The sequence below is a fragment of the Dermacentor variabilis genome, chromosome 5 (genome assembly GCF_050947875.1).
Source record: "Dermacentor variabilis isolate Ectoservices chromosome 5, ASM5094787v1, whole genome shotgun sequence".
In the NCBI taxonomy this organism is placed as follows: Eukaryota; Metazoa; Arthropoda; class Arachnida; order Ixodida; family Ixodidae; genus Dermacentor; species Dermacentor variabilis.
The window spans coordinates 94,235,737-94,249,714 of record NC_134572.1 but is presented as its reverse complement, the minus strand read 5'-3'; positions in this window follow the sequence as shown (position 1 = coordinate 94,249,714).

Here is a 13,978-nt window from a genome sequence, read left to right as displayed (position 1 = left end):
AGATTGTGATGAACTTTTTTCGCAAAGTAGCGAAATTCCAGCAATAACCTCGACTACTCAACCAGCTCATAGACTTCTTAAACAATCGTACTACTCTTTCGTTTGCATAAGCAAGTTTTCAGGAAAACCGGCGGGCTAGATAACAGTGCAGTGGAAGTCAGAGGTAAATTATTGAATTTTCGTTCCACATAAGTCGTTTCATGGAGCAAACGTCCACGATTCAAAAGTGTTATTCTATATTTTTCTTATACAACTGAAAACGCTAGAATTCAAATTCAAATTCAAATTCTTGATTTATCAACGAAAACACAATAAAAATGTATCCAGTACTGCTTGAACCCGTAGCCGTAGGCTAGTTATGGGTTCAAAAACTGAATGAACCATAGGTCTCATTTCTATGTCAAAGAATATAAAGAACGGTATATCATAAAGCCTGTCTAATCTTTTTTCCCGTGTATCTGTCCCCGCATTCTAGCACAATAATATATTCCATTGCACTTACCCAAAACCGCGCTGATAAAAATCACACCTTTCCCCGTCCCGGTTAATGCTGTAATCACCATCGTTATCAGCCGAATAATGATTGGCTCGAAGGTAGGCTTCAGTGCATCGCATCTGCATAGCACAATGTAAACTCACGGCGTCATAAATCCCGGATTCTTATGAGTAAACAAGCATTTTGGCCTACGTACAAATCGGTAACCCATTTGAATTGTAAAGCCGAAGAAAGCACGAGGCAAGAAAGAACATTGTCCCACAATATTGGCATAGCGGCCAAGCAACGGAAGCTTCCCGACGCAGCGCTTTTTAGAGAGCGCCTGTTCGAGTCGGCGACGGCGTCCTATTTCGTAACCGAGTGAACCACCACACCGAAAGATTAGAGCAAACGCGGAACGCAGCGGGAGATGACAGACCGCAAAAACGACGAAAGTACGAGGAGGAAAACAGAGGAGCCGGGTACAGGGAAACCGTGAGACTGAAAGCGGAGGAGGAGGGTATGACGAAAGCTTGAGAAGAAAGCGTAGTGCCACGCACGAAGAACTTTGCGGTGACGACGGCTTCGAGATGGCGCCAGAATAACGCGCGTCGTCTGTATGGAAACAAAGCGCTGCATGAGTGGAAGTCTGTCTGCGACGGCTGCTGTGAATCACGCCCACGCGCCGCACTTCCCTCCGTTTGCAACGTACCGAAGGAGACAAATTGTCCACACCAGTCAAAATATCGCGAAATGAAAACACACATACAGGTGGGCTCAAATTTTGCATTAGGGATTATGGTAATCGTTGGTGATTTTTTGTTGATTAAATAGCACTCTGTTGAGCATCCCTACATGCATCGCTTTATGAGGTGAGTTCATGCTTATGCGCGAGTGTGCATGTCAGTGCCTATGTGTATACATATATGCCTATGCGTTTAAGCCTTCAGAAACAGCAATGACAGTTAAAATTGATAAGATTCAGGCTGAAAGGTAAACATTCGAAGCATAAGAGAATAAAATAATTTTAGAAATGCTTGAAGCTAAAGCAGTGTGAACTCTTTGGCTGGCAACAAACGTCTTCGATTCTACGTTTACTCTCGCATGACTTCCGCCTGATTACTCCAGCGCAGTGGCAATAAAGGCGTTTGCGCCACCAGCTCCTGAAGCCTGTCCTCGTAATAGCTAAAATAACTTTCCCACAGAAAAAAAAGCACAACACAAAAGGCGCACCAGTGAGGAGCAGGTCACGGTAGAAGGCTTGAAGTTCTCTACTGCAGAAAATATCGCATCCCTATGCCCTAATAGTGCGCCTAGCAATGACAGTTAAAATTGATAAGATTCAGGCTGAAAGGTAAACATTCGAAGCATAAGAGAATAAAATAATATTAGAAATGCTTGAAAACTGAATATCGTACGATGGTCTTCCGGATAAGGAACGTTTGTTTACTGCACTGAATGGGCTATGCACGCACAATAGGATTTGAATCGCGGACTTATCTCACGATTTTCATGAACGGAACCCTGTGGCCGTCATTTTTAGTTATTATTTTCTACCTATTCTTTTTGTTTGTTGTAATCCTTGCCACCTTGTATCCAAAGCCGGGCATATCATATTGACCGCAAATAAAGACGGGCACAGCGGGAGTCCTCTCTCCCGCTGTCCATATCTTTATTTGCGGTCAATATGATATGCAGTAAACACCAACTAGGCCAAACTGAAGTTCCTCGAAAGCCGGGCATATCGAGGGCATGTTATAGAAAGAATTGTCACAAAATGCAATGACTGGGTCTGCTTGCTCAAACACTCACCGGAACACAAATTGATACTAGTGTAAATTTAACTTGAAAGGCTTCATCGAAATGGCCACAGATATTTCCAAGACCCCATATGTCTGTGCTGTCCAGGCGTGCCACTTAGTGGTGGTTAGGTCACGCTATCATCAGTACAGCCTCGGTCTTTTTATTTATTATTAAGTGAAGACAATCATCTAATGAAGCGAAATGAATAGTTCGCAAAGGGAATGCATGACGTGCACAGTCTTCAATGCGGTTAAGCCATGTTCCCAACCAGGAGCAAAAGTATTTAGTTGGCTATAGGAACTGCAGCTCCACAAAGGCACTTGTAGAAGAGCCGCCCCGGCCACATTGGTTTCTACTGGCAGCTCGAACTCCCTTAGCAACTTGTCGATGAAAATGATGTCCTCTCCAAGACCTCGGTCTTCGCGAATAAAGCGATCTCCCAGAAATCCTAGCTTTAGAAAGAATTATCGCTAATCTCACAGCGATGCTTCAGCAGTTCATAACGCATAAAGTGACAGCCGCAAGGCTTGCCGTGCGCACGGCCGCCTGGAATACATGATCCTGTCACCGACCGATGCGCTTAACGCAGCCAAAGTCTGAAAAAAAAATAATAAGCGCTCCCGTTTACAAACAATAAGAACATTGCTTATTATTAACGCTTACACTATTTCCCACGAATTTCAGTTGCTCTAGCTGCAATCGTTTTCTCACAGAATTTTAGAGGACATTTGGGGAAGTTTTCAAGCTCAAGTACCCCGCCGCATCTAGTCGGATTAAAGGTTTCGTTGTGAAAGGCCGGCAAGTGCGCATAGGTACACTCCTCTTACAATGATTGTTTCACGGAGAAAAGAACCTTCAAACGCAGCTAGCTGATTTGTACAAGAATACACTCTAGTCATAGTAAATTTTAATTCACCTATCTTTTGTAGCTTCAGCAATGTCATGTCGACTTAAATGAGCACCTGAGATGAGCACCTAGATTCCAACACTTAGGATGTCAGCACCTACAGGAACGTTTGTCCGAAAATATTCCTTATTCCTCAGCTTGAAGCGAAGTTCAACCATTGTGTTCTGGGTACTGAGGTAGACAGAAGCCGCACTTTGTACCTAGGTTTTAAAGAAATATTAAGAACTAATAAAATATAAAAACGCAGGTCTGGGTGACTGCCAATTATCGAAAGAATGAACAACTGGCTTCAGAAACGTGTTTTTTTTATGAATTTCTCAGTAGGTGTAATTGCTTCCAGCGCTCTTTTCACGTTTTAAGAAAGGGTGTGGAAAGACCAGCTCCGACATGAGGCTAAGATCACCAAGCGACGCATGCAATCATACTCATACCACATAATTTCTATATGAAAAAGCGCATTACAAACGTTTTGCAGCGATTTAGGTATGGTGCTTAGCTTGAATGAATGGTGAGCATAATTTACTGTTTGAACGAAAGAATACACGATAAAAAGATTGAAGTTATATGGAGAGAGAAATGCAGGAACGAAAGGCAGTGAGAGTTCAGTTCTCACTATTGCCTCTGGTTCTTCGTGACCAGCATAACGAAATGGGAGAACAATATTTTTTTTTTCTTGAAGCGCTATAATACGCCTACAGCACTGGAGACATCAAAACCATTTAGGTAACATTCTATTTTCCCGCTGTAATGAGATTTCTCAATATAGCCCCCCCCCCCTCCTGTTTCGTGTTCCGTGAAGGCTGAACGCGAAAAGAATAGCTTCGGCGACCCAGTTATAAGTAACATGTCCCGAAAAGAACAAGAAGAGAGGGCGAGGCTTTAATGGCGGAAAGGCTGAGAGTTCGGCATAAAGAACATGCCTCTGGCCAACTACCCCATGCAGTTTCGGAAAGAGGGAAGGTACAAAAATGATAAAAGGGATACGAAAATGATAAAAGTAATCAACACACTGTAGGCTCCCGAGACTTTCCTAGTGTAATCACTGACAAGCTTTTTTTCCTTTTTGCATCATTCTACCGTCATAAGGGAAACGCATGAGAAAACAAAGCAGCGCACCCATCTGACGACGATTGTGGACGGTTTTTCGTTGGCACAGAATCACTATAGCCACCCAAAGCATTGCCACCGTCGAAGCGAGTTATGTGTGAGGCGTGTACTATAGCGCTTCCTTAAGAATACTCGGCGCCATCCTGCGCTGCCGCAGCGAAGCCTGGGCTGCCTCCGAAATGCTCGGCGCAGGGGTGTGTGCGAACGTTGAGAAACGCGTCATGACACGACCGGGTTCTTCTCTCGCGCTCATCCGGATGATGATGCTGATGATGATTTACTGGCGTCCCCTTTGAAACGGGCTGTGACAAATAGTCACCTATCCTGCTTGATTTACTCAGATATGCTACACATATTTTTCATCCTAGAATTTGTGTATGCGCCTGCTGAATCATTTTTCTTTTCCTCAAGACTTTTCTATCTACGTTGTACCGATACCTGTGCCGGTAACTGATCCAGTCGTATCAATCTCTCCTCTGCTTTTTTTTTTTCACCAATACTCTAAACACGTATCTTGCTTATCTGCACTGCTGAACGGTTTATGCAACAGTCCATTTTAAATTCAAGCACCTCTGGAAGGTGTGCGTAACCTAAGGGTCTCACTGGGTGAATCCCTCTACATTCCTTCAGGATGCGCTGATTGGTATATTAATTATGTTTATTTAATTCTTTGTAACACAGTGCTCTGTTGTAAATTATGAGTTTGCAACAAAGACGAGAAGTCACTTAAAGCCAGGACGAAATTTAGGCACATCCATGCACTAACCAATAATACCATGCAAGCAGAACCGAAACGCGTGCAGCTCCCGTAGACTCTAACACCACAGGTGCCTGTAGTAATTGTAACTGAACCCTGCTGCCAGGGGTGCGAACAATGGCATATAGTGCACAGTGGCATTTCTGCACAATCAAGTGCACGAACAATGGCATCATATGTGCACAATCGCTTGTCGCAAAGTTTAGATGGCAAATAACCTCTGGGACAAATATTTAGGGACCAGCTTAGTTTTCACAACATGTCGAACTATCACTGCGCTTTGCGACGAAGCCTTTGCCTCTTTCATCTAGTGGACAAAGTGTCGCTTGTCTCGCACACTGTGTTGACACAAAAAAGCGAGTGCGCCAGACAGTCCAACCCTTCGGCACGTAAAGAACCGAGTTCACCGCTCTCTCCTCGTCTTTTTTTTTGTAAAAGTTAGAATTGCAAGGACGCTAATGATTCGTACCAGACAACAGGCAAGGATGTCAACCTGGAATCGACGTTAGATTTCACTTCTAATACACTGTTGACAAATATGGACTAAAATTACGGGGAATGATTATGCGTGTGAACATAAATTTTTGCAGTCACGTGACGAACAGAGTTGGTTCAATGTAGCTATAGTTCAAAAATGCTGTAGCGCTGGATAGTAAGAGATTATTCTAGGACACGAGAAGTTACAAAGGTATATATAAAGCGTCTGATCGTCGATTTAGCATGAAATGCCTAGTGACTGCGCCACTGTTTCTGAAAATTTAGACGCGTATGCTGACCCACTGATGTTTACGTAGTGTAGAGATGAAATTCGCAAGACAGCTCCACGAAAGAGGAAGGAAGATCGAAGGGAAGAAAGACGACGTCACCGCAAACCAGGCATTCGGAGAGATGGCCTCTGGTCTCTACACTACAGTAGTCTCTTTTAAGGCAAGTGATTCACTTACAGCTTTGGTGTCTCGCATTCATCGAGGCTTTAACAAACGGGAGTTCAGAGCGATACATATGACTGCGGCGGTGTGAGGAGAAAAAAAAACAATAAATACCACTTTCACCACAGTCAACTTTGCATTAATTCACTAGCGCCTAGTGAAATGTTGAAAATACTGCACCATTTTTATTTACAAATAATTAATAAAATGGTGTTTCATTAAGTAGGCCATTTAGTTTTTAGTTAGACACTTTTGTTTAAGTTCTAAATTATAACGCAGTTTTGAGAACCTCCATCGGGTTTTACATCTGTGAATTCCCACTATAATTTATAATGTGCACCATTGTAGCACTTGAACAAATAAACGAAACACAATTCCTAAAGCTGTTACAGAGTAGTTAAAATGTTAAAATACCATTCTGTACAGAAAAAAATTGTAAAATCTGACTGGTATATTTTTGTTGGACTTTTGAGGATCTTGTTCGTAATGAGTGGGCCGTGGAGTCCATGAAAACATCTTAGCGTATTAAAAAACGATACAGAGATGAAAAAAAAGGATTAATATACGGGGACTGCAAGATTGTACACAATCACAATAAATATTATTTTTCTTTGTTTCTTTTTATGGAAAAGAAACAGCCTTCTGAAAAGATAGTATTCCTTGAAGCTTCGCTTTTATCTTTAGGGTCATGGTACTGTCGCTGCTGGTTCTGGTGCTGCCAAGCCCCTGTATCTAGTACTCTGTGGGGCAAAATTAATAACGTCGTGTCTACGTGGTCCATGTTGCACTGCAATAGCGCCGCTGCTCTCTCGCCGGCTTGTGGGGTATAATTTGCGCTGTTGTGATTCCGGAATTCGCCCTCACACTACTCCTTGGTTCCCCCATATTTCTCTTGCTATTCCTCTTTTTTTTCTCCTAACAACTGCGTTCCTTTCATTATACCAATTTCTTTTTCCTTGCGACTGGCTACTTCCACTTCTTCAAATATGGTTCCCTTCCGGCCTTGCCACCCAAGTTCTCTCCCCCCCCCCCCTTATCACCATAACTGATGACGCCCTGAGGCATCATTTGTTTCCCTTTGCTGCCATGCACTCGTACGGGCTTACGAACGCACTAATTTCTTTTACATGCGGCGCTAGCCCTTTCCGCCTTTTGTTTTCTCGCTTTCGATATTTTGCTGTCTTGCATCACGAGCCTTCTATCTGTACCTCTGAGACCCGCAGTGCAGCCCGCAGTTTCTTCCAGCCAGCACTTCAACAGTAGCCTTTTCACTTGCAGATTTGTTTGTTTATTCCGAGATCTCGGTGAACGCCGTGTTGCTCGTGAGTGCGTTGCGTTAGTCTCTTTTCGTATTTTGAGCAGGAAAAGAAGCGTGGCTGGAAAGCAAAAAAAGGGAAGGAAATAAGATGGAAAAGGCGTTGTGCTTCTGGTGTACCCTCGGCCCACCTGTTGCAATATTGCCACCCTCACTCTTGGAAATAAGTAAGCAGGCAGTGGAATGGAAGAGTTACAGAAAAGCATTGGTGAAGTGAGATCGTGTACCAGCCCTACAGCACACGATCTATAGATAGCACTACAGCAAACAGGTGTTTCTGACGTTTATGGCGCCTGCATTCATTCTTTAAACATACTGCCAAGTATGAGAATAGTAAATATGGCTGAGGGGCTATATTGGGCCACGCCTTAGTCTCGCCTCAAAGACACTCCCAAAATCTGCGCCTTCCTTATTTAATGTGTATAGCACTCGGTTTTACAGTTAGCCATAGCCTCGCCATAAATGAAAGTTACAAGTGTGAGGACTATGGTGGCCTCCACGTGTCTGTACATATTTATTGCCTACTTCTCCCTCCCCCACCCCTATGTGGTGCTAAACTTGTGGACAGGCCATAACATTTAAACAAGGGTTCCCTGCCTCCCTACCTAAACGCCTTTGTCGTAGTTGCTTTCCACGTCAACAGAATGTTACAGCTGTTTTTTTTTTCACATTACAGCCGTAGTGCCACATGTCTTGGAAAGTTTATCTCCTGCCTGCTGCCACACAGCACCTACAAGGGCGGTGGGACAGGCTACCACAGAACACAAAGGATCCAACATCTGACCCTATGATAGGATTGTGACCTTTAACTTTTTTCTATCTTAGATCAGTGACGATAATGCAGTGCGCCACAAATATTTTGGACACCAGCGGTATGCGTCATTATGCTTCACTCCGCTATTTAGTTTGCCTCACTGATAAGTCAAAATCATTTTCCGGTTTATTCATCACTGAAAAATGCTTCAGCTCGACGAGGATTTAGAAGTAAACATAAAACAATATTTGCTGCTATGAGACATAATGTTTTTATGTGTTGATGCCAGCCTTCCTAAGCGACGCTGCCGATTCTTGTCACCTTATAACAAATATAGCGCCTTTGTTTAGATAGAAAGGTGCCTCTAACACCAACAAAATTTAGGGGCAACCAATTAGCACCCTTACTGATGAAAAGCTGGCGATAGAGGGAAACTTTTACTACTGCTTGAATTAGTGTGAGAATGCAGACAGCATGCAAATGATACAATACAAGCAGATCCCAGAGAAACCGTATACAAGTGAAGACAAAGAAAAGAGCGCGATGCCAGAAGAGCTGCAAAGCATAGATGCTACCACCCACCCATTTTCTTTTTAATGATGCTACCCAGGCGTGCGAGAGAGAGGCGGCTAGCAGAACAAAGCCACGTTTTCCATGAGCACGGGAGTACGCGTAGGTACTGCACGTGTATTATGTATTAGTGCACGGCCTGCATATTTTATTTTTCTTCAGACAACGCGCCCATATGCAGGCAAGGGCTCTAACTGCGAGCATCTGACGCGGTTAAAGTATCTTATAAATAAAACACACTCTTTACAACACTTCGTGTTCTACTCTCGTCTAAGGGGGAATTAACGAGAGAGGCGCACATGAACCGCTACGTTAAAGAGATCTTTATGTTAATGTAGAAAGCTTGGCAAGAAACAACACTGCTCATTGGTTTAAATATTCTAAAATATCAATGCATAGTATTCAAACTGCCCACCCGTCTACTGGGAATCCACATAGCAGCTTTTTGGTGGTCAAATTTGTCCGCAGCAGTTACGAGCCACAAAGAAAGGGATAATTAAGATCTCTGAAATACTTGTATATCTTAAAGTTTCTTTTGAATTATAAGGCATTTCGTTTTTGAATAGATTTTAGTATACAAATAAGCAACGCGTTTCGTATGGTCCGTTGCAGGAAGAAACCGCTCACTTTCGTCGTGCGTTAGCACGTACGGCATGCTACTGGCAATTTACTTTATTCCCGCCTGGTTCAAGTCATGTCCCGTCTAAGCTTAAGTAATTAAATTTTGGGGTACACCTGCAGAATATGTGCTGTAGCTGTAACTTCTACGCTACATGCAGTCTACAATTGTTATGTAAATGCAAGACAACCGCACAGGCTGGAACCCTACGCACATGTTTGGGTCTAGTTCGATGCACCTCAACACCAGCAACAATTGCCAGAGCGCAGCTGTCGTCTCGCTCAGCCTCACGTTCGAATCACGTCGCCGATGACCGGCCCGGAAATTGGTCGCGTTTTGTAACTAGCAGCTTTCCACAGCCTCCAGCTCATTTTGCACAAATAGACATGGGCGCAGGTCCTGCATGTGATAAGAAACGTGTATGATCATGCTCTTTAAAAAGAGTAGGACTTCAATATTCAGCGGCTACGTCTTAGGCAACGTTTTTGCTGACAAGGTTGCTCAGTCTACTCAAAAGCGCCCAGGCGCTTCCAATTCTTCTGACGAAAGCAGATGCTGCAAGGTAACTTCATCTGCTTGATCGCACCAAGACACAAGCTCTCTAGAGTAATCCGAGTGCCTCTAACTGCCATTGCGCAACTTGGACCCTTCGCTATGGCTGGATGTGCCAAACAGCCTCTCCTACTGCGAGACAACATTGCTGTACTGCTTATAACTGAAAGCGGTGTTTACGAACGCTCGTTCGTGCTCTAACGTAAAGGCCAAAACACCATCGTGAGACTCATGTCGATGCGAGAGAACAAGTGAACACTTGTTGTGCACTTCCCTCAAATACGACCTCCAACGCATCTCTCTCTTCAACCCATACAACTTTAAACCGACTGAAATTCTTACGGAGCTCTGAGTCAAAAATACTAGAAACTACATTCATCGCTGGCACAGAATGCTGTTCGTGCACTGGTGCAGTTTTGAAGTGCACCGACCTGAGCAACCATTCATACTCCTACTGGGCACCCTTCAGTGTGAATATATAGCGCACCTTTTCGCTCTTTCCTTCTTCGATTCCATTTTTAACTTACCTCCAGTGTAGTCTGACAAACAGGACACTCGTCTGGCCGATCTCCCAGTCTTTTGTGTCCTCGCTTTCTATCTTGCTTGGTAGAACTAAGCATCATCGTTCACTCGCACATGAATAACATAAACCATTTAAATTAGGTTAATAGAAAATTGGATTTATGAACATTTCGAACGTACTTTGTTATATTTATATACATTCGTTAACCCTTCCGGATTGCTTCGTGTTCTAAAGAAGCTATTTATTGTCATACAGACATTAAACAATATTTAGACAATATTAATTAACATTAGACAATATTTAATGTCATGTTTGGGACACCATCCGCTAGCGATGGCATAATTTTTTTCTTCGATGTTACGAAAGAACTAACTGTGCTTCGACTTCCATAGTATAGAAAAACGTGAAAATTACATCACGTGATTCCTGAACAAAGTACTAATGTCATCGCGCTAGAATGCAAGTAAAAGTTTTGCAGGGGAACCGTTCAGGCATGTCTGCAACAAGCACGAGCTAGATACGAGGAATAACGTTCACGACAGTGCGTATTGCAAAACAGTTTATTCCTAGATTGCTGCACTAACCATCGTTGCTCACATAGACAATAATGATCCGTAGAGGTTTGAATATTGACAACTAATTATGAGATCTCGGCCTTTCTCTCTGCGAGTAGAAAAGTCGGCCGCATAGATCGCGCAAAGCTCTACGTTAGCTAGGCCTCCAGTTCGCGAACCACTCAAGAAAAGCAGCTGCTCGGCGAAGCGCTGCAGGACAAACAAAACGGGGGGGGGGGGACGCGTGTAGCAAATGCCCCGAAAAACGGGACCAGAATGCTCGTAAAAATGTCGTTTCCAGCTGGTGCCATAAACTAATGTTCCCGGATACAAATAGAGCAGCCGAGGTGCGTCAATAGACTGACGCGCGGCGGCACCCACAAAGCTCCGATAGAGCGGGCCTGCTACGTAGGTCCCGAAAGCCAAATCGATACACATCTGCGAGTCCTCTGAGAGCGCGTCGCGGCCTCTTCAAGTAAGGCTGCTGTTCCTCCTTCGCAAACATTAATATATTGACTTTTCATGCACAAGTGATATTGTCACCTGGTGGTGACGTTGAAGAACACAGTAGCAATACTGTGAACGACGAAACTAACTTTTATTGGGCGAACCTCTGCCCACAAGACAGGCTACACTTATAGCACAACGATAGCGGCGAACATGGTCGGCGATCGTCGAAAATCTGATCAGCGGGTCAAGCGCGTCGGCTTTTATGAGCTCAGTCGTCGAATGTTCCAGATTAGCCGCTGGGACCCACGTGTCGTCCACAAAGTTCTACACTATTCGCCCCGCGCATACATGAAATCTGATTACACAAGTTACGGTGAAAGACAGTGGACGCAACCATCGATAACATTCCAGAAACTTCTTTTACATGCAGGCGCATCCTTCGCTGTGCGATAACATTTGTTAGGCGGCGAAACGTGGTCGCCCGATAAAGATAAGTACACGTGTATGTATGAACGGAAACCTGTGGCAGAAATGTAGGCCTAGGCTGAAGTGCGTTTCGTGTATGCACGAGTTAGCATAGATTACGAGTTGTACAATTTTAGCATGAGGCGTATGTTACTTGCCTACTTGCTTGCTCAAGGACAATACGTGACTTTGTTTCAGTGTTCGCGGAGGGAAAAAGAAAAACAAGGGTTGTTCCTAGCAACACGGTTCTTTTCTTTTTCAAATCACTATCATCATCAGCAGCAGCAGCACCAGCACCAGCAGCAGCAGCAGCAGCAGCCTGGTTAAGCCCACTGCAGGGCAAAGGTCTCTCCCATACTTCTCCAACTACCCCGGTCACAAATCACTATAAATCCGTTAAAATCAATCGGGTTATCTTCCTGCCTCCAACTGGACGGCTTCACATTGCTTCATTATTTTTTATTTATTTTCCTATCAAGAAAAGATCAAGTGTTTCCGTTCGAACAGCAGACATGTAAGCGATTTCTTGTCCAGCTGTACAATTTATTGCACTTGCCGTGGTTGCTTAGTGGCCATGATATCACTCAGCTAAGCACAAGGTCACGCGATCGAATCCCGGCCGGTGGCCACAATTCGATATGGGCGAAATGCAAAAACGCCGTGTGTCATGCAGTGAGCGCACGTTATAAAAACCCCAGGTGGTCAAAATTATTCCGGAGTCACGCGCTACGGCGTGCTTCATATTCACTATGTGGTTTTGGCACGTAAAACCACATAATTTATTTAAATTTTTGCTGCATTATCGGTTCCCATACACACCATTGGACCCATACTATCAGACGGCGCTGTAAGTCGTAGTGAGTGCGCTTTTGTGCTTCTCCAACCCTTTCCTCGGGGAAGAGGCTTTACACAGGTAAAGCAGCAATATTATGAAAATGCTGGGTGCCAAATGAGATACGCTTGGTCTTTGGTTACACGCAAAGTTGATTTACAGGTTGTATTGATTATCAGTTCGGTTTTCTAAGAGCTTACTGTATTATCTTTGGCGGCAGAGTTGTGGGCATGTGTTACATCTAAAATATAAGCGTCCAGTGCGATCATTGTAATACCCTTCAGCGCTTGCACTTGCCCTGGTTTGCGGCCGACCCTGCCCGGGGAGCTGCGTGTTCCAGCCGTGGTAGTGGGTACCGGGCGCGACAGAGTAGCTGTTATATTTTACTTTCAGTTCTCATTTTATTTAGGCCTGAGCCATAGCTTCAAATTATTGCTCTCTTGGAGCCGAAAGAGGGTAACGCCTTGAAAATTATGTTAAACTTATCGTTATAGTCGTCGCTTACATCAATCAAGCGGCAATACGAGTAATGTTCTTAGGTAGAGCGAGCAAATCTTTTAACGTGAAGGCATCATATGCCCATTTACGAGGAAATCCGCTGGCTTAGTCGGCATGACTGAAAGACGGTACCAATAGAGGCCGATGGCGCACACAGTAAAAACACGCCAAAAATTCTCGCATTGACATCATATTCCTCAGGGAGGTTCCTGTAGACAATGTAAATCAATGGCGTTGAAAGAAAAATTCGGTAAATTTCGGTGCTACTCAAGGCTCAACTCGATAAGCTCCAGCTTAAGATATGACTCGAAAATAAAGCCGCTGGCAATATTTTTATTCTTAGTCTACTAACATTTCCTGGCATGAAGAAATGGTCTGGATACGGATTGCGTTTAGGCGCCATTAAGCAGCACTTAAATAGTCATAAAAGACGCTAAGTGAATGCCTACACGTCACTTTTTCTGCTTTAGTTCCCATAGGCGAGGTCATTTGCGAAAAAAACCTCGACGCAAATATCCCCGGCAACGCTTACGTAATAATTTGTGCCTTTGCCTTGATGTTTTCCGATTACTACAAGGTCCTCGAGTATACGCTAATGAAGCTGACTTTATGATACGTACATGACTCAAAATGATGCGTAGGCTGGAACCTTTAAAAACGACATATTTAAGGTGGAATTATTAATCTGTCAGAAGGTGAAGGCACGGACACATAAAATCCAGTCGACTATTTCTACCCACGACCACCATAATTATCATTATGATAGGTATCATAACCGTCATCATCAGCAGCAGCATATTAAATCCCTTGCAGGGCGACGGCCTCTTCCAGCTATATCCAAGTAACCTTTAATCGTTCAATTATTAAC